The sequence below is a fragment of the Equus asinus genome, chromosome 1 (assembly GCF_041296235.1).
Source record: "Equus asinus isolate D_3611 breed Donkey chromosome 1, EquAss-T2T_v2, whole genome shotgun sequence".
Lineage (NCBI taxonomy): Eukaryota > Metazoa > Chordata > Mammalia > Perissodactyla > Equidae > Equus > Equus asinus.
In genome coordinates, this window is record NC_091790.1 from 60,622,446 (window position 1) to 60,650,423 (window position 27,978).

A 27,978-nucleotide genomic window follows, 5' to 3' on the forward strand; every position below is an offset into this window, starting at 1 on the left:
CTTCTTTCCAAAGGGTGAGAAGGGCCCCAAAGCATCTTGCTTCCAGCTCTCTGGCAAGCTAAGAAATAAGTCGCTCTGCACAGTGCTCTTACAGCCTACCGGCAACATCTCTTACAAAGGCCTGTGAAACGAAGTTTCTTTGCAGGCCTGACCTGGCAGAAGTAGAACATCTGCTCTGGGTGTGCTACATTGCCCTAGAGCTGCAAGGCACAAAGTGCTGCCTTCTTTCCTTAAGGGCAGATGGCCCCTAAAGCATCTTGCTTCCAGCTCGTTGGGAATCTAAGAAACAACTCGCTCTGCACAGTGCTCTAACAGCCTACCGGGAACATCTCTTACAAAGGCCTGTGAAACGCAGTTTCTTTGCAGGTCTGATCTAGCTTAAGTAGAACTTCTGCTCTGGGTGTGCTACATTGCCCTAGACCTGCAAGGCACAAAGTGCTGCCTTCTTTCCAAAGGGGCAGATGAGTCTCAAAGCATTTTGCTTCCAGCTCTTTGGGAAGCTAAGAAACAACTCGCTCTGCACAGTGCTCTAACAGCCTACCGGGAACATCTCTTACAAAGGCCTGTGAAACGCAGTTTCTTTGCGGGCCTGATCTGGCTGAAGTAGAACTTCTGCTCTGGGTGTGCTACATTGCCCTAGAGCTGCAAGGCAGAAAGTGCTGCGTTCTTTCCATAGGGGCAGATGGGCCCCAAAGCATCTTTTTTTGTTTGTTTGTTTGTTTGTTTATTAATCTTATGACGGATTACAAGCTTGTGAAATTTCAGTTGTACATTTTTGTTAGTCATGTTGTGGGAACACCACTTCCCCCTCCGTGCCCTCCCCCCACCCCCCCTTTTCCCTGGTAACCACCGATCAGATCTCCTTCTCAATATACTAATTTCCACCTATGAGTGGAGTCATATAGAGTTCGTCTTTCTCTGACTGACTTATTTCGCTTAACATAATGCCCTCGAGGTCCATCCACATTGTTGTGAAGGGGCCACTTTCGTCTTTTTTTATGGCTGAGTAGTATTCCATTGTGTATATATACCACATCTTCTTTATCCAATCATCAGTTTCTGGGCATGTAGGCTGGTTCCACGTCTTGGCTATTGTAAATAATGCTGCGATGAACATAGGGGTGCAACGGACTCTTGAGATATCTGATATCAGGTTCTTAGGATAGATACCCAGTAATGGGATGGCTGGGTCATAGGGTATTTCTATTTTTAACTTTTTGAGAAATCTCCATACTGTTTTCCATAGTGGCTGTACCAGTTTGCATTCCCACCAACAGTGTATGAGGGTTCCTCTTTCTCCACAACCTCTGCAACATTTGTCGTTCTTGGTTTTGGATGTTTTTGCCAATCTAACGGGGGTAAGGTGATATCTTAGTGTAGTTTTGATTTGCATTTCCCTGATGATTAGCGATGATGAACATCTTTTCATGTGTCTATTGGCCATGTTCATATCTTCTTTGGAGAAATGTCTGTTCATGTCCTCTGCCCATTTTTTGATCGGGTTGTTTGTTTTTTTGTTGTTAAGCAGTGTGAGTTCTTTGTACCTATTCTCCTCAAACTGTTCCAGAAAATTGAGAAAGATGGAGAACTCCCTAACACATTCTATGAAGCCAACATCACTCTGATCCCCAAACCTGACAAGGACAACACAAAGAAGGAGAACTACAGGCCGATATCACTGATGAACATAGATGCAAAAATCCTCAACCAAATTTTGGCAAACCGATTACAGCAATACATCAAAAAGATTATACACCATGATCAAGTGGGATTTATACCAGGGACACAGGGATGGTTCAACACCCGCAAGTCAATCAACGTGATACACTACATCAACAAAATGAAAAACAAAAACCACATGATCATCTCAATAGACGCAGAGAAAGCATTCGACAAGATCCAACACCCATTTATGATAAAAACCCTCAGTAAAACGGGTATAGAAGGAAAGTACCTCAACATAATAAAGGCCATATATGATAGACCCACAGCCAACATCATACTCAATGGACAAAAGCTGAAAGCCATCCCTCTGAGGACAGGAACAAGACAAGGGTGCCCACTTTCACCACTCCTATTCAACATAGTACTGGAGGTGCTGGCCAGAGCAATTCGGCAGGAAAAAAAAATGAAAGGAATCCAAATCGGTAACGAAGAAGTAAAACTCGCGTTGTTTGCAGACGACATGATCTTATACATAGAAAACCCCAAAGAATCCACAGAAAAACTATTAGAAATAATCAACAACTACAGCAAAGTAGCAGGGTATAAAATTAACGGGCCCCAAAGCATCTTGCTTCCAGCCCTCTGGGAAGCTAAGAAACAACTCGCTCTGCACAGTGCTCTAACAGCCTACCGGGAACATCTCTTACAAAGGCCTGTGAAACGCAGTTTCTTTGCGGGCATGATCTGGCTGAAGTAGAACTTCTGCTCTGGGTGTGCTACATTGCCCTAGACCTGCAAGGCACAAAGTGCTGCCTTCTTTCCAAAGGGGCAGATGAGTCTCAAAGCATTTTGCTTCCAGCTCTTTGGGAAGCTAAGAAACAACTCGCTCTGCACAGTGCTCTAACAGCCTACCGGGAACATCTCTTACAAAGGCCTGTGAAACGCAGTTTCTTTGCGGGCCTGATCTGGCTGAAGTAGAACTTCTGCTCTGGGTGTGCTACATTGCCCTAGAGCTGCAAGGCAGAAAGTGCTGCGTTCTTTCCATAGGGGCAGATGGGCCCCAAAGCATCTTTTTTTGTTTGTTTGTTTGTTTGTTTATTAATCTTATGACGGATTACAAGCTTGTGAAATTTCAGTTGTACATTTTTGTTAGTCATGTTGTGGGAACACCACTTCCCCCTCCGTGCCCTCCCCCCACCCCCCCTTTTCCCTGGTAACCACCGATCAGATCTCCTTCTCAATATACTAATTTCCACCTATGAGTGGAGTCATATAGAGTTCGTCTTTCTCTGACTGACTTATTTCGCTTAACATAATGCCCTCGAGGTCCATCCACATTGTTGTGAAGGGGCCACTTTCGTCTTTTTTTATGGCTGAGTAGTATTCCATTGTGTATATATACCACATCTTCTTTATCCAATCATCAGTTTCTGGGCATGTAGGCTGGTTCCACGTCTTGGCTATTGTAAATAATGCTGCGATGAACATAGGGGTGCAACGGACTCTTGAGATATCTGATATCAGGTTCTTAGGATAGATACCCAGTAATGGGATGGCTGGGTCATAGGGTATTTCTATTTTTAACTTTTTGAGAAATCTCCATACTGTTTTCCATAGTGGCTGTACCAGTTTGCATTCCCACCAACAGTGTATGAGGGTTCCTCTTTCTCCACAACCTCTGCAACATTTGTCGTTCTTGGTTTTGGATGTTTTTGCCAATCTAACGGGGGTAAGGTGATATCTTAGTGTAGTTTTGATTTGCATTTCCCTGATGATTAGCGATGATGAACATCTTTTCATGTGTCTATTGGCCATGTTCATATCTTCTTTGGAGAAATGTCTGTTCATGTCCTCTGCCCATTTTTTGATCGGGTTGTTTGTTTTTTTGTTGTTAAGCAGTGTGAGTTCTTTGTACCTATTCTCCTCAAACTGTTCCAGAAAATTGAGAAAGATGGAGAACTCCCTAACACATTCTATGAAGCCAACATCACTCTGATCCCCAAACCTGACAAGGACAACACAAAGAAGGAGAACTACAGGCCGATATCACTGATGAACATAGATGCAAAAATCCTCAACCAAATTTTGGCAAACCGATTACAGCAATACATCAAAAAGATTATACACCATGATCAAGTGGGATTTATACCAGGGACACAGGGATGGTTCAACACCCGCAAGTCAATCAACGTGATACACTACATCAACAAAATGAAAAACAAAAACCACATGATCATCTCAATAGACGCAGAGAAAGCATTCGACAAGATCCAACACCCATTTATGATAAAAACCCTCAGTAAAACGGGTATAGAAGGAAAGTACCTCAACATAATAAAGGCCATATATGATAGACCCACAGCCAACATCATACTCAATGGACAAAAGCTGAAAGCCATCCCTCTGAGGACAGGAACAAGACAAGGGTGCCCACTTTCACCACTCCTATTCAACATAGTACTGGAGGTGCTGGCCAGAGCAATTCGGCAGGAAAAAAAAATGAAAGGAATCCAAATCGGTAACGAAGAAGTAAAACTCGCGTTGTTTGCAGACGACATGATCTTATACATAGAAAACCCCAAAGAATCCACAGAAAAACTATTAGAAATAATCAACAACTACAGCAAAGTAGCAGGGTATAAAATTAACGGGCCCCAAAGCATCTTGCTTCCAGCTCTCTGGGAAGCTAAGAAACAACTCGCTCTGCACAGTGCTCTAACAGCCTACCGGGAACATCTCTTACAAAGGCCTGTGAAACGCAGTTTCTTTGCGGGCCAGATCTGGCTTAAGTAGAACTTCTGCTGTGGGTGTGCTACATTGCCCTAGAGCTGCAAGGCACAAAGTGCTGCCTTCTTTCCAAAGGGTGAGAAGGGCCCCAAAGCATCTTGCTTCCAGCTCTCTGGCAAGCTAAGAAATAAGTCGCTCTGCACAGTGCTCTTACAGCCTACCGGCAACATCTCTTACAAAGGCCTGTGAAACGAAGTTTCTTTGCAGGCCTGACCTGGCAGAAGTAGAACATCTGCTCTGGGTGTGCTACATTGCCCTAGAGCTGCAAGGCACAAAGTGCTGCCTTCTTTCCTTAAGGGCAGATGGCCCCTAAAGCATCTTGCTTCCAGCTCGTTGGGAATCTAAGAAACAACTCGCTCTGCACAGTGCTCTAACAGCCTACCGGGAACATCTCTTACAAAGGCCTGTGAAACGCAGTTTCTTTGCAGGTCTGATCTAGCTGAAGTAGAACTTCTGCTCTGGGTGTGCTACATTGCCCTAGACCTGCAAGGCACAAAGTGCTGCCTTCTTTCCAAAGGGGCAGATGAGTCTCAAAGCATTTTGCTTCCAGCTCTTTGGGAAGCTAAGAAACAACTCGCTCTGCACAGTGCTCTAACAGCCTACCGGGAACATCTCTTACAAAGGCCTGTGAAACGCAGTTTCTTTGCGGGCCTGATCTGTCTGAAGTAGAACTTCTGCTCTGGGTGTGCTACATTGCCCTAGAGCTGCAAGGCAGAAAGTGCTGCGTTCTTTCCATAGGGGCAGATGGGCCCCAAAGCATCTTTTTTTGTTTGTTTGTTTGTTTGTTTATTAATCTTATGACGGATTACAAGCTTGTGAAATTTCAGTTGTACATTTTTGTTAGTCATGTTGTGGGAACACCACTTCCCCCTCCGTGCCCTCCCCCCACCCCCCCTTTTCCCTGGTAACCACCGATCAGATCTCCTTCTCAATATACTAATTTCCACCTATGAGTGGAGTCATATAGAGTTCGTCTTTCTCTGACTGACTTATTTCGCTTAACATAATGCCCTCGAGGTCCATCCACATTGTTGTGAAGGGGCCACTTTCGTCTTTTTTTATGGCTGAGTAGTATTCCATTGTGTATATATACCACATCTTCTTTATCCAATCATCAGTTTCTGGGCATGTAGGCTGGTTCCACGTCTTGGCTATTGTAAATAATGCTGCGATGAACATAGGGGTGCAACGGACTCTTGAGATATCTGATATCAGGTTCTTAGGATAGATACCCAGTAATGGGATGGCTGGGTCATAGGGTATTTCTATTTTTAACTTTTTGAGAAATCTCCATACTGTTTTCCATAGTGGCTGTACCAGTTTGCATTCCCACCAACAGTGTATGAGGGTTCCTCTTTCTCCACAACCTCTGCAACATTTGTCGTTCTTGGTTTTGGATGTTTTTGCCAATCTAACGGGGGTAAGGTGATATCTTAGTGTAGTTTTGATTTGCATTTCCCTGATGATTAGCGATGATGAACATCTTTTCATGTGTCTATTGGCCATGTTCATATCTTCTTTGGAGAAATGTCTGTTCATGTCCTCTGCCCATTTTTTGATCGGGTTGTTTGTTTTTTTGTTGTTAAGCAGTGTGAGTTCTTTGTACCTATTCTCCTCAAACTGTTCCAGAAAATTGAGAAAGATGGAGAACTCCCTAACACATTCTATGAAGCCAACATCACTCTGATCCCCAAACCTGACAAGGACAACACAAAGAAGGAGAACTACAGGCCGATATCACTGATGAACATAGATGCAAAAATCCTCAACCAAATTTTGGCAAACCGATTACAGCAATACATCAAAAAGATTATACACCATGATCAAGTGGGATTTATACCAGGGACACAGGGATGGTTCAACACCCGCAAGTCAATCAACGTGATACACTACATCAACAAAATGAAAAACAAAAACCACATGATCATCTCAATAGACGCAGAGAAAGCATTCGACAAGATCCAACACCCATTTATGATAAAAACCCTCAGTAAAACGGGTATAGAAGGAAAGTACCTCAACATAATAAAGGCCATATATGATAGACCCACAGCCAACATCATACTCAATGGACAAAAGCTGAAAGCCATCCCTCTGAGGACAGGAACAAGACAAGGGTGCCCACTTTCACCACTCCTATTCAACATAGTACTGGAGGTGCTGGCCAGAGCAATTCGGCAGGAAAAAAAAATGAAAGGAATCCAAATCGGTAACGAAGAAGTAAAACTCGCGTTGTTTGCAGACGACATGATCTTATACATAGAAAACCCCAAAGAATCCACAGAAAAACTATTAGAAATAATCAACAACTACAGCAAAGTAGCAGGGTATAAAATTAACGGGCCCCAAAGCATCTTGCTTCCAGCTCTCTGGGAAGCTAAGAAACAACTCGCTCTGCACAGTGCTCTAACAGCCTACCGGGAACATCTCTTACAAAGGCCTGTGAAACGCAGTTTCTTTGCGGGCCAGATCTGGCTTAAGTAGAACTTCTGCTGTGGGTGTGCTACATTGCCCTAGAGCTGCAAGGCACAAAGTGCTGCCTTCTTTCCAAAGGGTGAGAAGGGCCCCAAAGCATCTTGCTTCCAGCTCTCTGGGAAGCTAAGAAATAAGTCGCTCTGCACAGTGCTCTTACAGCCTACCGGCAACATCTCTTACAAAGGCCTGTGAAACGAAGTTTCTTTGCAGGCCTGACCTGGCAGAAGTAGAACATCTGCTCTGGGTGTGCTACATTGCCCTAGAGCTGCAAGGCACAAAGTGCTGCCTTCTTTCCTTAAGGGCAGATGGCCCCTAAAGCATCTTGCTTCCAGCTCGTTGGGAATCTAAGAAACAACTCGCTCTGCACAGTGCTCTAACAGCCTACCGGGAACATCTCTTACAAAGGCCTGTGAAACGCAGTTTCTTTGCGGGCCTGATCTGGCTGAAGTAGAACTTCTGCTCTGGGTGTGCTACATTGCCCTAGAGCTGCAAGGCACAAAGTGCTGCCTTCTTTCCAAAGGGTGAGAAGGGCCCCAAAGCATCTTGCTTCCAGCTCTTTGGGAAGCTAAGAAACAACTCGCTCTGCACAGTGCTCTAACAGCCTACCGGGAACATCTCTTACAAAGGCCTGTGAAACGCAGTTTCTTTGCGGGCCTGATCTGGCTGAAGTAGAACTTCTGCTCTGGGTGTGCTACATTGCCCTAGAGCTGCAAGGCAGAAAGTGCTGCGTTCTTTCCATAGGGGCAGATGGGCCCCAAAGCATCTTTTTTTGTTTGTTTGTTTGTTTGTTTATTAATCCTATGACGGATTACAAGCTTGTGAAATTTCAGTTGTACATTTTTGTTAGTCATGTTGTGGGAACACCACTTCCCCCTCCGTGCCCTCCCCCCACCCCCCCTTTTCCCTGGTAACCACCGATCAGATCTCCTTCTCAATATACTAATTTCCACCTATGAGTGGAGTCATATAGAGTTCGTCTTTCTCTGACTGACTTATTTCGCTTAAAATAATGCCCTCGAGGTCCATCCACATTGTTGTGAATGGGCCAATGTCGTCTTTTTTTATGGCTGAGTAGTATTCCATTGTGTATATATACCACATCTTCTTTATCCAATCATCAGTTTCTGGGCATGTAGGCTGGTTCCACGTCTTGGCTATTGTAAATAATGCTGCGATGAACATAGGGGTGCAACGGACTCTTGAGATATCTGATATCAGGTTCTTAGGATAGATACCCAGTAATGGGATGGCTGGGTCATAGGGTATTTCTATTTTTAACTTTTTGAGAAATCTCCATACTGTTTTCCATAGTGGCTGTACCAGTTTGCATTCCCACCAACAGTGTATGAGGGTTCCTCTTTCTCCACAACCTCTCCAACATTCGTCGTTCTTGGTTTTGGATGTTTTTGCCAATCTAACGGGGGTAAGGTGATATCTTAGTGTAGTTTTGATTTGCATTTCCCTGATGATTAGCGATGATGAACATCTTTTCATGTGTCTATTGGCCATGTTCATATCTTCTTTGGAGAAATGTCTGTTCATGTCCTCTGCCCATTTTTTGATCGGGTTGTTTGTTTTTTTGTTGTTAAGCAGTGTGAGTTCTTTGTACCTATTCTCCTCAAACTGTTCCAGAAAATTGAGAAAGATGGAGAACTCCCTAACACATTCTATGAAGCCAACATCACTCTGATCCCCAAACCTGACAAGGACAACACAAAGAAGGAGAACTACAGGCCGATATCACTGATGAACATAGATGCAAAAATCCTCAACCAAATTTTGGCAAACCGATTACAGCAATACATCAAAAAGATTATACACCATGATCAAGTGGGATTTATACCAGGGACACAGGGATGGTTCAACACCCGCAAGTCAATCAACGTGATACACTACATCAACAAAATGAAAAACAAAAACCACATGATCATCTCAATAGACGCAGAGAAAGCATTCGACAAGATCCAACACCCATTTATGATAAAAACCCTCAGTAAAACGGGTATAGAAGGAAAGTACCTCAACATAATAAAGGCCATATATGATAGACCCACAGCCAACATCATACTCAATGGACAAAAGCTGAAAGCCATCCCTCTGAGGACAGGAACAAGACAAGGGTGCCCACTTTCACCACTCCTATTCAACATAGTACTGGAGGTGCTGGCCAGAGCAATTCGGCAGGAAAAAAAAATGAAAGGAATCCAAATCGGTAACGAAGAAGTAAAACTCGCGTTGTTTGCAGACGACATGATCTTATACATAGAAAACCCCAAAGAATCCACAGAAAAACTATTAGAAATAATCAACAACTACAGCAAAGTAGCAGGGTATAAAATTAACGGGCCCCAAAGCATCTTGCTTCCAGCTCTCTGGGAAGCTAAGAAACAACTCGCTCTGCACAGTGCTCTTACAGCCTACCGGCAACATCTCTTACAAAGGCCTGTGAAACGAAGTTTCTTTGCAGGCCTGACCTGGCAGAAGTAGAACATCTGCTCTGGGTGTGCTACATTGCCCTAGAGCTGCAAGGCACAAAGTGCTGCCTTCTTTCCTTAAGGGCAGATGGCCCCTAAAGCATCTTGCTTCCAGCTCGTTGGGAATCTAAGAAACAACTCGCTCTGCACAGTGCTCTAACAGCCTACCGGGAACATCTCTTACAAAGGCCTGTGAAACGCAGTTTCTTTGCGGGCCTGATCTGGCTGAAGTAGAACTTCTGCTCGGGGTGTGCTACATTGCCCTAGAGCTGCAAGGCACAAAGTGCTGCCTTCTTTCCAAAGGGTGAGAAGGGCCCCAAAGCATCTTGCTTCCAGCTCTTTGGGAAGCTAAGAAACAACTCGCTCTGCACAGTGCTCTAACAGCCTACCGGGAACATCTCTTACAAAGGCCTGTGAAACACAGTTTCTTTGCGGGCCTGATCTGGCTGAAGTAGAACTTCTGCTCTGGGTGTGCTACATTGCCCTAGAGCTGCAAGGCAGAAAGTGCTGCGTTCTTTCCATAGGGGCAGATGGGCCCCAAAGCATCTTTTTTTGTTTGTTTGTTTGTTTGTTTATTAATCTTATGACGGATTACAAGCTTGTGAAATTTCAGTTGTACATTTTTGTTAGTCATGTTGTGGGAACACCACTTCCCCCTCCGTGCCCTCCCCCCACCCCCCCTTTTCCCTGGTAACCACCGATCAGATCTCCTTCTCAATATACTAATTTCCACCTATGAGTGGAGTCATATAGAGTTCGTCTTTCTCTGACTGACTTATTTCGCTTAACATAATGCCCTCGAGGTCCATCCACATTGTTGTGAAGGGGCCACTTTCGTCTTTTTTTATGGCTGAGTAGTATTCCATTGTGTATATATACCACATCTTCTTTATCCAATCATCAGTTTCTGGGCATGTAGGCTGGTTCCACGTCTTGGCTATTGTAAATAATGCTGCGATGAACATAGGGGTGCAACGGACTCTTGAGATATCTGATATCAGGTTCTTAGGATAGATACCCAGTAATGGGATGGCTGGGTCATAGGGTATTTCTATTTTTAACTTTTTGAGAAATCTCCATACTGTTTTCCATAGTGGCTGTACCAGTTTGCATTCCCACCAACAGTGTATGAGGGTTCCTCTTTCTCCACAACCTCTGCAACATTTGTCGTTCTTGGTTTTGGATGTTTTTGCCAATCTAACGGGGGTAAGGTGATATCTTAGTGTAGTTTTGATTTGCATTTCCCTGATGATTAGCGATGATGAACATCTTTTCATGTGTCTATTGGCCATGTTCATATCTTCTTTGGAGAAATGTCTGTTCATGTCCTCTGCCCATTTTTTGATCGGGTTGTTTGTTTTTTTGTTGTTAAGCAGTGTGAGTTCTTTGTACCTATTCTCCTCAAACTGTTCCAGAAAATTGAGAAAGATGGAGAACTCCCTAACACATTCTATGAAGCCAACATCACTCTGATCCCCAAACCTGACAAGGACAACACAAAGAAGGAGAACTACAGGCCGATATCACTGATGAACATAGATGCAAAAATCCTCAACCAAATTTTGGCAAACCGATTACAGCAATACATCAAAAAGATTATACACCATGATCAAGTGGGATTTATACCAGGGACACAGGGATGGTTCAACACCCGCAAGTCAATCAACGTGATACACTACATCAACAAAATGAAAAACAAAAACCACATGATCATCTCAATAGACGCAGAGAAAGCATTCGACAAGATCCAACACCCATTTATGATAAAAACCCTCAGTAAAACGGGTATAGAAGGAAAGTACCTCAACATAATAAAGGCCATATATGATAGACCCACAGCCAACATCATACTCAATGGACAAAAGCTGAAAGCCATCCCTCTGAGGACAGGAACAAGACAAGGGTGCCCACTTTCACCACTCCTATTCAACATAGTACTGGAGGTGCTGGCCAGAGCAATTCGGCAGGAAAAAAAATGAAAGGAATCCAAATCGGTAACGAAGAAGTAAAACTCGCGTTGTTTGCAGACGACATGATCTTATACATAGAAAACCCCAAAGAATCCACAGAAAAACTATTAGAAATAATCAACAACTACAGCAAAGTAGCAGGGTATAAAATTAACGGGCCCCAAAGCATCTTGCTTCCAGCTCTCTGGGAAGCTAAGAAACAACTCGCTCTGCACAGTGCTCTAACAGCCTACCGGGAACATCTCTTACAAAGGCCTGTGAAACGCAGTTTCTTTGCGGGCCAGATCTGGCTTAAGTAGAACTTCTGCTGTGGGTGTGCTACATTTCCCTAGAGCTGCAAGGCACAAAGTGCTGCCTTCTTTCCAAAGGGTGAGAAGGGCCCCAAAGCATCTTGCTTCCAGCTCTTTGGGAAGCTAAGAAACAAGTCGCTCTGCACAGTGCTCTAACAGCCTACCGGGAACATCTCTTACAAGGGCCTGTGAAACGAAGTTTCTTTGCAGGCCTGACCTGGCAGAAGTAGAACATCTGCTCTGGGTGTGCTACATTGCCCTAGAGCTGCAAGGCACAAAGTGCTGCCTTCTTTCCAAAGGGTGAGAAGGGCCCCAAAGCATCTTGCTTCCAGCTCTCTGGGAAGCTAAGAAATAAGTCGCTCTGCACAGTGCTCTTACAGCCTACCGGCAACATCTCTTACAAAGGCCTGTGAAACGAAGTTTCTTTGCAGGCCTGACCTGGCAGAAGTAGAACATCTGCTCTGGGTGTGCTACATTGCCCTAGACCTGCAAGGCACAAAGTGCTGCCTTCTTTCCTTTAGGGCAGATGGCCCCTAAAGCATCTTGCTTCCAGCTCGTTGGGAATCTAAGAAACAACTCGCTCTGCACAGTGCTCTAACAGCCTACCGGGAACATCTCTTACAAAGGCCTGTGAAACGCAGTTTCTTTGCGGGCATGATCTGGCTGAAGTAGAACTTCTGCTCTGGGTGTGCTACATTGCCCTAGACCTGCAAGGCACAAAGTGCTGCCTTCTTTCCAAAGGGGCAGATGAGTCTCAAAGCATTTTGCTTCCAGCTCTTTGGGAAGCTAAGAAACAACTCGCTCTGCACAGTGCTCTAACAGCCTACCGGGAACATCTCTTACAAAGGCCTGTGAAACGCAGTTTCTTTGCGGGCCTGATCTGTCTGAAGTAGAACTTCTGCTCTGGGTGTGCTACATTGCCCTAGAGCTGCAAGGCAGAAAGTGCTGCGTTCTTTCCATAGGGGCAGATGGGCCCCAAAGCATCTTTTTTTGTTTGTTTGTTTGTTTGTTTATTAATCTTATGACGGATTACAAGCTTGTGAAATTTCAGTTGTACATTTTTGTTAGTCATGTTGTGGGAACACCACTTCCCCCTCCGTGCCCTCCCCCCACCCCCCCTTTTCCCTGGTAACCACCGATCAGATCTCCTTCTCAATATACTAATTTCCACCTATGAGTGGAGTCATATAGAGTTCGTCTTTCTCTGACTGACTTATTTCGCTTAACATAATGCCCTCGAGGTCCATCCACATTGTTGTGAAGGGGCCACTTTCGTCTTTTTTTATGGCTGAGTAGTATTCCATTGTGTATATATACCACATCTTCTTTATCCAATCATCAGTTTCTGGGCATGTAGGCTGGTTCCACGTCTTGGCTATTGTAAATAATGCTGCGATGAACATAGGGGTGCAACGGACTCTTGAGATATCTGATATCAGGTTCTTAGGATAGATACCCAGTAATGGGATGGCTGGGTCATAGGGTATTTCTATTTTTAACTTTTTGAGAAATCTCCATACTGTTTTCCATAGTGGCTGTACCAGTTTGCATTCCCACCAACAGTGTATGAGGGTTCCTCTTTCTCCACAACCTCTGCAACATTTGTCGTTCTTGGTTTTGGATGTTTTTGCCAATCTAACGGGGGTAAGGTGATATCTTAGTGTAGTTTTGATTTGCATTTCCCTGATGATTAGCGATGATGAACATCTTTTCATGTGTCTATTGGCCATGTTCATATCTTCTTTGGAGAAATGTCTGTTCATGTCCTCTGCCCATTTTTTGATCGGGTTGTTTGTTTTTTTGTTGTTAAGCAGTGTGAGTTCTTTGTACCTATTCTCCTCAAACTGTTCCAGAAAATTGAGAAAGATGGAGAACTCCCTAACACATTCTATGAAGCCAACATCACTCTGATCCCCAAACCTGACAAGGACAACACAAAGAAGGAGAACTACAGGCCGATATCACTGATGAACATAGATGCAAAAATCCTCAACCAAATTTTGGCAAACCGATTACAGCAATACATCAAAAAGATTATACACCATGATCAAGTGGGATTTATACCAGGGACACAGGGATGGTTCAACACCCGCAAGTCAATCAACGTGATACACTACATCAACAAAATGAAAAACAAAAACCACATGATCATCTCAATAGACGCAGAGAAAGCATTCGACAAGATCCAACACCCATTTATGATAAAAACCCTCAGTAAAACGGGTATAGAAGGAAAGTACCTCAACATAATAAAGGCCATATATGATAGACCCACAGCCAACATCATACTCAATGGACAAAAGCTGAAAGCCATCCCTCTGAGGACAGGAACAAGACAAGGGTGCCCACTTTCACCACTCCTATTCAACATAGTACTGGAGGTGCTGGCCAGAGCAATTCGGCAGGAAAAAAAATGAAAGGAATCCAAATCGGTAACGAAGAAGTAAAACTCGCGTTGTTTGCAGACGACATGATCTTATACATAGAAAACCCCAAAGAATCCACAGAAAAACTATTAGAAATAATCAACAACTACAGCAAAGTAGCAGGGTATAAAATTAACGGGCCCCAAAGCATCTTGCTTCCAGCTCTCTGGGAAGCTAAGAAACAACTCGCTCTGCACAGTGCTCTAACAGCCTACCGGGAACATCTCTTACAAAGGCCTGTGAAACGCAGTTTCTTTGCGGGCCAGATCTGGCTTAAGTAGAACTTCTGCTGTGGGTGTGCTACATTTCCCTAGAGCTGCAAGGCACAAAGTGCTGCCTTCTTTCCAAAGGGTGAGAAGGGCCCCAAAGCATCTTGCTTCCAGCTCTTTGGGAAGCTAAGAAACAAGTCGCTCTGCACAGTGCTCTAACAGCCTACCGGGAACATCTCTTACAAGGGCCTGTGAAACGAAGTTTCTTTGCAGGCCTGACCTGGCAGAAGTAGAACATCTGCTCTGGGTGTGCTACATTGCCCTAGAGCTGCAAGGCACAAAGTGCTGCCTTCTTTCCAAAGGGTGAGAAGGGCCCCAAAGCATCTTGCTTCCAGCTCTCTGGGAAGCTAAGAAATAAGTCGCTCTGCACAGTGCTCTTACAGCCTACCGGCAACATCTCTTACAAAGGCCTGTGAAACGAAGTTTCTTTGCAGGCCTGACCTGGCAGAAGTAGAACATCTGCTCTGGGTGTGCTACATTGCCCTAGACCTGCAAGGCACAAAGTGCTGCCTTCTTTCCTTTAGGGCAGATGGCCCCTAAAGCATCTTGCTTCCAGCTCGTTGGGAATCTAAGAAACAACTCGCTCTGCACAGTGCTCTAACAGCCTACCGGGAACATCTCTTACAAAGGCCTGTGAAACGCAGTTTCTTTGCGGGCATGATCTGGCTGAAGTAGAACTTCTGCTCTGGGTGTGCTACATTGCCCTAGACCTGCAAGGCACAAAGTGCTGCCTTCTTTCCAAAGGGGCAGATGAGTCTCAAAGCATTTTGCTTCCAGCTCTTTGGGAAGCTAAGAAACAACTCGCTCTGCACAGTGCTCTAACAGCCTACCGGGAACATCTCTTACAAAGGCCTGTGAAACGCAGTTTCTTTGCGGGCCTGATCTGTCTGAAGTAGAACTTCTGCTCTGGGTGTGCTACATTGCCCTAGAGCTGCAAGGCAGAAAGTGCTGCGTTCTTTCCATAGGGGCAGATGGGCCCCAAAGCATCTTTTTTTGTTTGTTTGTTTGTTTGTTTATTAATCTTATGACGGATTACAAGCTTGTGAAATTTCAGTTGTACATTTTTGTTAGTCATGTTGTGGGAACACCACTTCCCCCTCCGTGCCCTCCCCCCACCCCCCCTTTTCCCTGGTAACCACCGATCAGATCTCCTTCTCAATATACTAATTTCCACCTATGAGTGGAGTCATATAGAGTTCGTCTTTCTCTGACTGACTTATTTCGCTTAACATAATGCCCTCGAGGTCCATCCACATTGTTGTGAAGGGGCCACTTTCGTCTTTTTTTATGGCTGAGTAGTATTCCATTGTGTATATATACCACATCTTCTTTATCCAATCATCAGTTTCTGGGCATGTAGGCTGGTTCCACGTCTTGGCTATTGTAAATAATGCTGCGATGAACATAGGGGTGCAACGGACTCTTGAGATATCTGATATCAGGTTCTTAGGATAGATACCCAGTAATGGGATGGCTGGGTCATAGGGTATTTCTATTTTTAACTTTTTGAGAAATCTCCATACTGTTTTCCATAGTGGCTGTACCAGTTTGCATTCCCACCAACAGTGTATGAGGGTTCCTCTTTCTCCACAACCTCTGCAACATTTGTCGTTCTTGGTTTTGGATGTTTTTGCCAATCTAACGGGGGTAAGGTGATATCTTAGTGTAGTTTTGATTTGCATTTCCCTGATGATTAGCGATGATGAACATCTTTTCATGTGTCTATTGGCCATGTTCATATCTTCTTTGGAGAAATGTCTGTTCATGTCCTCTGCCCATTTTTTGATCGGGTTGTTTGTTTTTTTGTTGTTAAGCAGTGTGAGTTCTTTGTACCTATTCTCCTCAAACTGTTCCAGAAAATTGAGAAAGATGGAGAACTCCCTAACACATTCTATGAAGCCAACATCACTCTGATCCCCCAACCTGACAAGGACAACACAAAGAAGGAGAACTACAGGCCGATATCACTGATGAACATAGATGCAAAAATCCTCAACCAAATTTTGGCAAACCGATTACAGCAATACATCAAAAAGATTATACACCATGATCAAGTGGGATTTATACCAGGGACACAGGGATGGTTCAACACCCGCAAGTCAATCAACGTGATACACTACATCAACAAAATGAAAAACAAAAACCACATGATCATCTCAATAGACGCAGAGAAAGCATTCGACAAGATCCAACACCCATTTATGATAAAAACCCTCAGTAAAACGGGTATAGAAGGAAAGTACCTCAACATAATAAAGGCCATATATGATAGACCCACAGCCAACAGCATACTCAATGGACAAAAGCTGAAAGCCATCCCTCTGAGGACAGGAACAAGACAAGGCTGCCCACTTTCACCACTCCTATTCAACATAGTACTGGAGGTACTGGCCAGAGCAATTCGGCAGGAAAAAAAAATGAAAGGAATCCAAATCGGTAACGAAGAAGTAAAACTCGCGTTGTTTGCAGACGACATGATCTTATACATAGAAAACCCCAAAGAATCCACAGAAAAACTATTAGAAATAATCAACAACTACAGCAAAGTAGCAGGGTATAAAATTAACGGGCCCCAAAGCATCTTGCTTCCAGCTCGTTGGGAATCTAAGAAACAACTCGCTCTGCACAGTGCTCTAACAGCCTACCGGGAACATCTCTTACAAAGGCCTGTGAAACGCAGTTTCTTTGCGGGCCTGATCTGGCTGAAGTAGAACTTCTGCTCGGGGTGTGCTACATTGCCCTAGAGCTGCAAGGCACAAAGTGCTGCCTTCTTTCCAAAGGGTGAGAAGGGCCCCAAAGCATCTTGCTTCCAGCTCTTTGGGAAGCTAAGAAACAACTCGCTCTGCACAGTGCTCTAACAGCCTACCGGGAACATCTCTTACAAAGGCCTGTGAAACACAGTTTCTTTGCGGGCCTGATCTGGCTGAAGTAGAACTTCTGCTCTGGGTGTGCTACATTGCCCTAGAGCTGCAAGGCAGAAAGTGCTGCGTTCTTTCCATAGGGGCAGATGGGCCCCAAAGCATCTTTTTTTGTTTGTTTGTTTGTTTGTTTATTAATCTTATGACGGATTACAAGCTTGTGAAATTTCAGTTGTACATTTTTGTTAGTCATGTTGTGGGAACACCACTTCCCCCTCCGTGCCCTCCCCCCACCCCCCCTTTTCCCTGGTAACCACCGATCAGATCTCCTTCTCAATATACTAATTTCCACCTATGAGTGGAGTCATATAGAGTTCGTCTTTCTCTGACTGACTTATTTCGCTTAACATAATGCCCTCGAGGTCCATCCACATTGTTGTGAAGGGGCCACTTTCGTCTTTTTTTATGGCTGAGTAGTATTCCATTGTGTATATATACCACATCTTCTTTATCCAATCATCAGTTTCTGGGCATGTAGGCTGGTTCCACGTCTTGGCTATTGTAAATAATGCTGCGATGAACATAGGGGTGCAACGGACTCTTGAGATATCTGATATCAGGTTCTTAGGATAGATACCCAGTAATGGGATGGCTGGGTCATAGGGTATTTCTATTTTTAACTTTTTGAGAAATCTCCATACTGTTTTCCATAGTGGCTGTACCAGTTTGCATTCCCACCAACAGTGTATGAGGGTTCCTCTTTCTCCACAACCTCTGCAACATTTGTCGTTCTTGGTTTTGGATGTTTTTGCCAATCTAACGGGGGTAAGGTGATATCTTAGTGTAGTTTTGATTTGCATTTCCCTGATGATTAGCGATGATGAACATCTTTTCATGTGTCTATTGGCCATGTTCATATCTTCTTTGGAGAAATGTCTGTTCATGTCCTCTGCCCATTTTTTGATCGGGTTGTTTGTTTTTTTGTTGTTAAGCAGTGTGAGTTCTTTGTACCTATTCTCCTCAAACTGTTCCAGAAAATTGAGAAAGATGGAGAACTCCCTAACACATTCCATGAAGCCAACATCACTCTGATCCCCAAACCTGACAAGGACAACACAAAGAAGGAGAACTACAGGCCGATATCACTGATGAACATAGATGCAAAAATCCTCAACCAAATTTTGGCAAACCGATTACAGCAATACATCAAAAAGATTATACACCATGATCAAGTGGGATTTATACCAGGGACACAGGGATGGTTCAACACCCGCAAGTCAATCAACGTGATACACTACATCAACAAAATGAAAAACAAAAACCACATGATCATCTCAATAGACGCAGAGAAAGCATTCGACAAGATCCAACACCCATTTATGATAAAAACCCTCAGTAAAACGGGTATAGAAGGAAAGTACCTCAACATAATAAAGGCCATATATGATAGACCCACAGCCAACATCATACTCAATGGACAAAAGCTGAAAGCCATCCCTCTGAGGACAGGAACAAGACAAGGGTGCCCACTTTCACCACTCCTATTCAACATAGTACTGGAGGTGCTGGCCAGAGCAATTCGGCAGGAAAAAAAATGAAAGGAATCCAAATCGGTAACGAAGAAGTAAAACTCGCGTTGTTTGCAGACGACATGATCTTATACATAGAAAACCCCAAAGAATCCACAGAAAAACTATTAGAAATAATCAACAACTACAGCAAAGTAGCAGGGTATAAAATTAACGGGCCCCAAAGCATCTTGCTTCCAGCTCTCTGGGAAGCTAAGAAACAACTCGCTCTGCACAGTGCTCTAACAGCCTACCGGGAACATCTCTTACAAAGGCCTGTGAAACGCAGTTTCTTTGCGGGCCAGATCTGGCTTAAGTAGAACTTCTGCTGTGGGTGTGCTACATTTCCCTAGAGCTGCAAGGCACAAAGTGCTGCCTTCTTTCCAAAGGGTGAGAAGGGCCCCAAAGCATCTTGCTTCCAGCTCTTTGGGAAGCTAAGAAACAAGTCGCTCTGCACAGTGCTCTAACAGCCTACCGGGAACATCTCTTACAAGGGCCTGTGAAACGAAGTTTCTTTGCAGGCCTGACCTGGCAGAAGTAGAACATCTGCTCTGGGTGTGCTACATTGCCCTAGAGCTGCAAGGCACAAAGTGCTGCCTTCTTTCCAAAGGGTGAGAAGGGCCCCAAAGCATCTTGCTTCCAGCTCTCTGGGAAGCTAAGAAATAAGTCGCTCTGCACAGTGCTCTTACAGCCTACCGGCAACATCTCTTACAAAGGCCTGTGAAACGAAGTTTCTTTGCAGGCCTGACCTGGCAGAAGTAGAACATCTGCTCTGGGTGTGCTACATTGCCCTAGAGCTGCAAGGCACAAAGTGCTGCCTTCTTTCCTTTAGGGCAGATGGCCCCTAAAGCATCTTGCTTCCAGCTCGTTGGGAATCTAAGAAACAACTCGCTCTGCACAGTGCTCTAACAGCCTACCGGGAACATCTCTTACAAAGGCCTGTGAAACGCAGTTTCTTTGCGGGCATGATCTGGCTGAAGTAGAACTTCTGCTCTGGGTGTGCTACATTGCCCTAGACCTGCAAGGCACAAAGTGCTGCCTTCTTTCCAAAGGGGCAGATGAGTCTCAAAGCATTTTGCTTCCAGCTCTTTGGGAAGCTAAGAAACAACTCGCTCTGCACAGTGCTCTAACAGCCTACCGGGAACATCTCTTACAAAGGCCTGTGAAACGCAGTTTCTTTGCGGGCCTGATCTGTCTGAAGTAGAACTTCTGCTCTGGGTGTGCTACATTGCCCTAGAGCTGCAAGGCAGAAAGTGCTGCGTTCTTTCCATAGGGGCAGATGGGCCCCAAAGCATCTTTTTTTGTTTGTTTGTTTGTTTGTTTATTAATCTTATGACGGATTACAAGCTTGTGAAATTTCAGTTGTACATTTTTGTTAGTCATGTTGTGGGAACACCACTTCCCCCTCCGTGCCCTCCCCCCACCCCCCCTTTTCCCTGGTAACCACCGATCAGATCTCCTTCTCAATATACTAATTTCCACCTATGAGTGGAGTCATATAGAGTTCGTCTTTCTCTGACTGACTTATTTCGCTTAACATAATGCCCTCGAGGTCCATCCACATTGTTGTGAAGGGGCCACTTTCGTCTTTTTTTATGGCTGAGTAGTATTCCATTGTGTATATATACCACATCTTCTTTATCCAATCATCAGTTTCTGGGCATGTAGGCTGGTTCCACGTCTTGGCTATTGTAAATAATGCTGCGATGAACATAGGGGTGCAACGGACTCTTGAGATATCTGATATCAGGTTCTTAGGATAGATACCCAGTAATGGGATGGCTGGGTCATAGGGTATTTCTATTTTTAACTTTTTGAGAAATCTCCATACTGTTTTCCATAGTGGCTGTACCAGTTTGCATTCCCACCAACAGTGTATGAGGGTTCCTCTTTCTCCACAACCTCTGCAACATTTGTCGTTCTTGGTTTTGGATGTTTTTGCCAATCTAACGGGGGTAAGGTGATATCTTAGTGTAGTTTTGATTTGCATTTCCCTGATGATTAGCGATGATGAACATCTTTTCATGTGTCTATTGGCCATGTTCATATCTTCTTTGGAGAAATGTCTGTTCATGTCCTCTGCCCATTTTTTGATCGGGTTGTTTGTTTTTTTGTTGTTAAGCAGTGTGAGTTCTTTGTACCTATTCTCCTCAAACTGTTCCAGAAAATTGAGAAAGATGGAGAACTCCCTAACACATTCTATGAAGCCAACATCACTCTGATCCCCCAACCTGACAAGGACAACACAAAGAAGGAGAACTACAGGCCGATATCACTGATGAACATAGATGCAAAAATCCTCAACCAAATTTTGGCAAACCGATTACAGCAATACATCAAAAAGATTATACACCATGATCAAGTGGGATTTATACCAGGGACACAGGGATGGTTCAACACCCGCAAGTCAATCAACGTGATACACTACATCAACAAAATGAAAAACAAAAACCACATGATCATCTCAATAGACGCAGAGAAAGCATTCGACAAGATCCAACACCCATTTATGATAAAAACCCTCAGTAAAACGGGTATAGAAGGAAAGTACCTCAACATAATAAAGGCCATATATGATAGACCCACAGCCAACAGCATACTCAATGGACAAAAGCTGAAAGCCATCCCTCTGAGGACAGGAACAAGACAAGGCTGCCCACTTTCACCACTCCTATTCAACATAGTACTGGAGGTACTGGCCAGAGCAATTCGGCAGGAAAAAAAAATGAAAGGAATCCAAATCGGTAACGAAGAAGTAAAACTCGCGTTGTTTGCAGACGACATGATCTTATACATAGAAAACCCCAAAGAATCCACAGAAAAACTATTAGAAATAATCAACAACTACAGCAAAGTAGCAGGGTATAAAATTAACGGGCCCCAAAGCATCTTGCTTCCAGCTCTCTGGGAAGCTAAGAAACAACTCGCTCTGCACAGTGCTCTAACAGCCTACCGGGAACATCTCTTACAAAGGCCTGTGAAACGCAGTTTCTTTGCGGGCCAGATCTGGCTTAAGTAGAACTTCTGCTGTGGGTGTGCTACATTGCCCTAGAGCTGCAAGGCACAAAGTGCTGCCTTCTTTCCAAAGGGTGAGAAGGGCCCCAAAGCATCTTGCTTCCAGCTCTCTGGGAAGCTAAGAAATAAGTCGCTCTGCACAGTGCTCTTACAGCCTACCGGCAACATCTCTTACAAAGGCCTGTGAAACGAAGTTTCTTTGCAGGCCTGACCTGGCAGAAGTAGAACATCTGCTCTGGGTGTGCTACATTGCCCTAGAGCTGCAAGGCACAAAGTGCTGCCTTCTTTCCTTAAGGGCAGATGGCCCCTAAAGCATCTTGCTTCCAGCTCGTTGGGAATCTAAGAAACAACTCGCTCTGCACAGTGCTCTAACAGCCTACCGGGAACATCTCTTACAAAGGCCTGTGAAACGCAGTTTCTTTGCGGGCCTGATCTGGCTGAAGTAGAACTTCTGCTCTGGGTGTGCTACATTGCCCTAGAGCTGCAAGGCACAAAGTGCTGCCTTCTTTCCAAAGGGTGAGAAGGGCCCCAAAGCATCTTGCTTCCAGCTCTTTGGGAAGCTAAGAAACAACTCGCTCTGCACAGTGCTCTAACAGCCTACCGGGAACATCTCTTACAAAGGCCTGTGAAACGCAGTTTCTTTGCGGGCCTGATCTGGCTGAAGTAGAACTTCTGCTCTGGGTGTGCTACATTGCCCTAGAGCTGCAAGGCAGAAAGTGCTGCGTTCTTTCCATAGGGGCAGATGGGCCCCAAAGCATCTTTTTTTGTTTGTTTGTTTGTTTGTTTATTAATCCTATGACGGATTACAAGCTTGTGAAATTTCAGTTGTACATTTTTGTTAGTCATGTTGTGGGAACACCACTTCCCCCTCCGTGCCCTCCCCCCACCCCCCCTTTTCCCTGGTAACCACCGATCAGATCTCCTTCTCAATATACTAATTTCCACCTATGAGTGGAGTCATATAGAGTTCGTCTTTCTCTGACTGACTTATTTCGCTTAACATAATGCCCTCGAGGTCCATCCACATTGTTGTGAATGGGCCACTTTCGTCTTTTTTTATGGCTGAGTAGTATTCCATTGTGTATATATACCACATCTTCTTTATCCAATCATCAGTTTCTGGGCATGTAGGCTGGTTCCACGTCTTGGCTATTGTAAATAATGCTGCGATGAACATAGGGGTGCAACGGACTCTTGAGATATCTGATATCAGGTTCTTAGGATAGATACCCAGTAATGGGATGGCTGGGTCATAGGGTATTTCTATTTTTAACTTTTTGAGAAATCTCCATACTGTTTTCCATAGTGGCTGTACCAGTTTGCATTCCCACCAACAGTGTATGAGGGTTCCTCTTTCTCCACAACCTCTGCAACATTTGTCGTTCTTGGTTTTGGATGTTTTTGCCAATCTAACGGGGGTAAGGTGATATCTTAGTGTAGTTTTGATTTGCATTTCCCTGATGATTAGCGATGATGAACATCTTTTCATGTGTCTATTGGCCATGTTCATATCTTCTTTGGAGAAATGTCTGTTCATGTCCTCTGCCCATTTTTTGATCGGGTTGTTTGTTTTTTTGTTGTTAAGCAGTGTGAGTTCTTTGTACCTATTCTCCTCAAACTGTTCCAGAAAATTGAGAAAGATGGAGAACTCCCTAACACATTCTATGAAGCCAACATCACTCTGATCCCCAAACCTGACAAGGACAACACAAAGAAGGAGAACTACAGGCCGATATCACTGATGAACATAGATGCAAAAATCCTCAACCAAATTTTGGCAAACCGATTACAGCAATACATCAAAAAGATTATACACCATGATCAAGTGGGATTTATACCAGGGACACAGGGATGGTTCAACACCCGCAAGTCAATCAACGTGATACACTACATCAACAAAATGAAAAACAAAAACCACATGATCATCTCAATAGACGCAGAGAAAGCATTCGACAAGATCCAACACCCATTTATGATAAAAACCCTCAGTAAAACGGGTATAGAAGGAAAGTACCTCAACATAATAAAGGCCATATATGATAGACCCACAGCCAACATCATACTCAATGGACAAAAGCTGAAAGCCATCCCTCTGAGGACAGGAACAAGACAAGGGTGCCCACTTTCACCACTCCTATTCAACATAGTACTGGAGGTGCTGGCCAGAGCAATTCGGCAGGAAAAAAAATGAAAGGAATCCAAATCGGTAACGAAGAAGTAAAACTCGCGTTGTTTGCAGACGACATGATCTTATACATAGAAAACCCCAAAGAATCCACAGAAAAACTATTAGAAATAATCAACAACTACAGCAAAGTAGCAGGGTATAAAATTAACGGGCCCCAAAGCATCTTGCTTCCAGCTCTCTGGGAAGCTAAGAAACAACTCGCTCTGCACAGTGCTCTAACAGCCTACCGGGAACATCTCTTACAAAGGCCTGTGAAACGCAGTTTCTTTGCGGGCCAGATCTGGCTTAAGTAGAACTTCTGCTGTGGGTGTGCTACATTTCCCTAGAGCTGCAAGGCACAAAGTGCTGCCTTCTTTCCAAAGGGTGAGAAGGGCCCCAAAGCATCTTGCTTCCAGCTCTTTGGGAAGCTAAGAAACAAGTCGCTCTGCACAGTGCTCTAACAGCCTACCGGGAACATCTCTTACAAGGGCCTGTGAAACGAAGTTTCTTTGCAGGCCTGACCTGGCAGAAGTAGAACATCTGCTCTGGGTGTGCTACATTGCCCTAGAGCTGCAAGGCACAAAGTGCTGCCTTCTTTCCAAAGGGTGAGAAGGGCCCCAAAGCATCTTGCTTCCAGCTCTCTGGGAAGCTAAGAAATAAGTCGCTCTGCACAGTGCTCTTACAGCCTACCGGCAACATCTCTTACAAAGGCCTGTGAAACGAAGTTTCTTTGCAGGCCTGACCTGGCAGAAGTAGAACATCTGCTCTGGGTGTGCTACATTGCCCTAGAGCTGCAAGGCACAAAGTGCTGCCTTCTTTCCTTTAGGGCAGATGGCCCCTAAAGCATCTTGCTTCCAGCTCGTTGGGAATCTAAGAAACAACTCGCTCTGCACAGTGCTCTAACAGCCTACCGGGAACATCTCTTACAAAGGCCTGTGAAACGCAGTTTCTTTGCGGGCATGATCTGGCTGAAGTAGAACTTCTGCTCTGGGTGTGCTACATTGCCCTAGACCTGCAAGGCACAAAGTGCTGCCTTCTTTCCAAAGGGGCAGATGAGTCTCAAAGCATTTTGCTTCCAGCTCTTTGGGAAGCTAAGAAACAACTCGCTCTGCACAGTGCTCTAACAGCCTACCGGGAACATCTCTTACAAAGGCCTGTGAAACGCAGTTTCTTTGCGGGCCTGATCTGGCTGAAGTAGAACTTCTGCTCTGGGTGTGCTACATTGCCCTAGAGCTGCAAGGCAGAAAGTGCTGCGTTCTTTCCATAGGGGCAGATGGGCCCCAAAGCATCTTTTTTTGTTTGTTTGTTTGTTTGTTTATTAATCTTATGACGGATTACAAGCTTGTGAAATTTCAGTTGTACATTTTTGTTAGTCATGTTGTGGGAACACCACTTCCCCCTCCGTGCCCTCCCCCCACCCCCCCTTTTCCCTGGTAACCACCGATCAGATCTCCTTCTCAATATACTAATTTCCACCTATGAGTGGAGTCATATAGAGTTCGTCTTTCTCTGACTGACTTATTTCGCTTAACATAATGCCCTCGAGGTCCATCCACATTGTTGTGAAGGGGCCACTTTCGTCTTTTTTTATGGCTGAGTAGTATTCCATTGTGTATATATACCACATCTTCTTTATCCAATCATCAGTTTCTGGGCATGTAGGCTGGTTCCACGTCTTGGCTATTGTAAATAATGCTGCGATGAACATAGGGGTGCAACGGACTCTTGAGATATCTGATATCAGGTTCTTAGGATAGATACCCAGTAATGGGATGGCTGGGTCATAGGGTATTTCTATTTTTAACTTTTTGAGAAATCTCCATACTGTTTTCCATAGTGGCTGTACCAGTTTGCATTCCCACCAACAGTGTATGAGGGTTCCTCTTTCTCCACAACCTCTGCAACATTTGTCGTTCTTGGTTTTGGATGTTTTTGCCAATCTAACGGGGGTAAGGTGATATCTTAGTGTAGTTTTGATTTGCATTTCCCTGATGATTAGCGATGATGAACATCTTTTCATGTGTCTATTGGCCATGTTCATATCTTCTTTGGAGAAATGTCTGTTCATGTCCTCTGCCCATTTTTTGATCGGGTTGTTTGTTTTTTTGTTGTTAAGCAGTGTGAGTTCTTTGTACCTATTCTCCTCAAACTGTTCCAGAAAATTGAGAAAGATGGAGAACTCCCTAACACATTCTATGAAGCCAACATCACTCTGATCCCCCAACCTGACAAGGACAACACAAAGAAGGAGAACTACAGGCCGATATCACTGATGAACATAGATGCAAAAATCCTCAACCAAATTTTGGCAAACCGATTACAGCAATACATCAAAAAGATTATACACCATGATCAAGTGGGATTTATACCAGGGACACAGGGATGGTTCAACACCCGCAAGTCAATCAACGTGATACACTACATCAACAAAATGAAAAACAAAAACCACATGATCATCTCAATAGACGCAGAGAAAGCATTCGACAAGATCCAACACCCATTTATGATAAAAACCCTCAGTAAAACGGGTATAGAACGAAAGTACCTCAACATAATAAAGGCCATATATGATAGACCCACAGCCAACATCATACTCAATGGACAAAAGCTGAAAGCCATCCCTCTGAGGACAGGAACAAGACAAGGCTGCCCACTTTCACCACTCCTATTCAACATAGTACTGGAGGTACTGGCCAGAGCAATTCGGCAGGAAAAAAAAATGAAAGGAATCCAAATCGGTAACGAAGAAGTAAAACTCGCGTTGTTTGCAGACGACATGATCTTATACATAGAAAACCCCAAAGAATCCACAGAAAAACTATTAGAAATAATCAACAACTACAGCAAAGTAGCAGGGTATAAAATTAACGGGCCCCAAAGCATCTTGCTTCCAGCTCTCTGGGAAGCTAAGAAACAACTCGCTCTGCACAGTGCTCTAACAGCCTACCGGGAACATCTCTTACAAAGGCCTGTGAAACGCAGTTTCTTTGCGGGCCAGATCTGGCTTAAGTAGAACTTCTGCTGTGGGTGTGCTACATTGCCCTAGAGCTGCAAGGCACAAAGTGCTGCCTTCTTTCCAAAGGGTGAGAAGGGCCCCAAAGCATCTTGCTTCCAGCTCTCTGGGAAGCTAAGAAATAAGTCGCTCTGCACAGTGCTCTTACAGCCTACCGGCAACATCTCTTACAAAGGCCTGTGAAACGAAGTTTCTTTGCAGGCCTGACCTGGCAGAAGTAGAACATCTGCTCTGGGTGTGCTACATTGCCCTAGAGCTGCAAGGCACAAAGTGCTGCCTTCTTTCCTTAAGGGCAGATGGCCCCTAAAGCATCTTGCTTCCAGCTCGTTGGGAATCTAAGAAACAACTCGCTCTGCACAGTGCTCTAACAGCCTACCGGGAACATCTCTTACAAAGGCCTGTGAAACGCAGTTTCTTTGCGGGCCTGATCTGGCTGAAGTAGAACTTCTGCTCTGGGTGTGCTACATTGCCCTAGAGCTGCAAGGCACAAAGTGCTGCCTTCTTTCCAAAGGGTGAGAAGGGCCCCAAAGCATCTTGCTTCCAGCTCTTTGGGAAGCTAAGAAACAACTCGCTCTGCACAGTGCTCTAACAGCCTACCGGGAACATCTCTTACAAAGGCCTGTGAAACGCAGTTTCTTTGCGGGCCTGATCTGGCTGAAGTAGAACTTCTGCTCTGGGTGTGCTACATTGCCCTAGAGCTGCAAGGCAGAAAGTGCTGCGTTCTTTCCATAGGGGCAGATGGGCCCCAAAGCATCTTTTTTTGTTTGTTTGTTTGTTTGTTTATTAATCTTATGACGGATTACAAGCTTGTGAAATTTCAGTTGTACATTTTTGTTAGTCATGTTGTGGGAACACCACTTCCCCCTCCGTGCCCTCCCCCCACCCCCCCTTTTCCCTGGTAACCACCGATCAGATCTCCTTCTCAATATACTAATTTCCACCTATGAGTGGAGTAATATAGAGTTCGTCTTTCTCTGACTGACTTATTTCGCTTAACATAA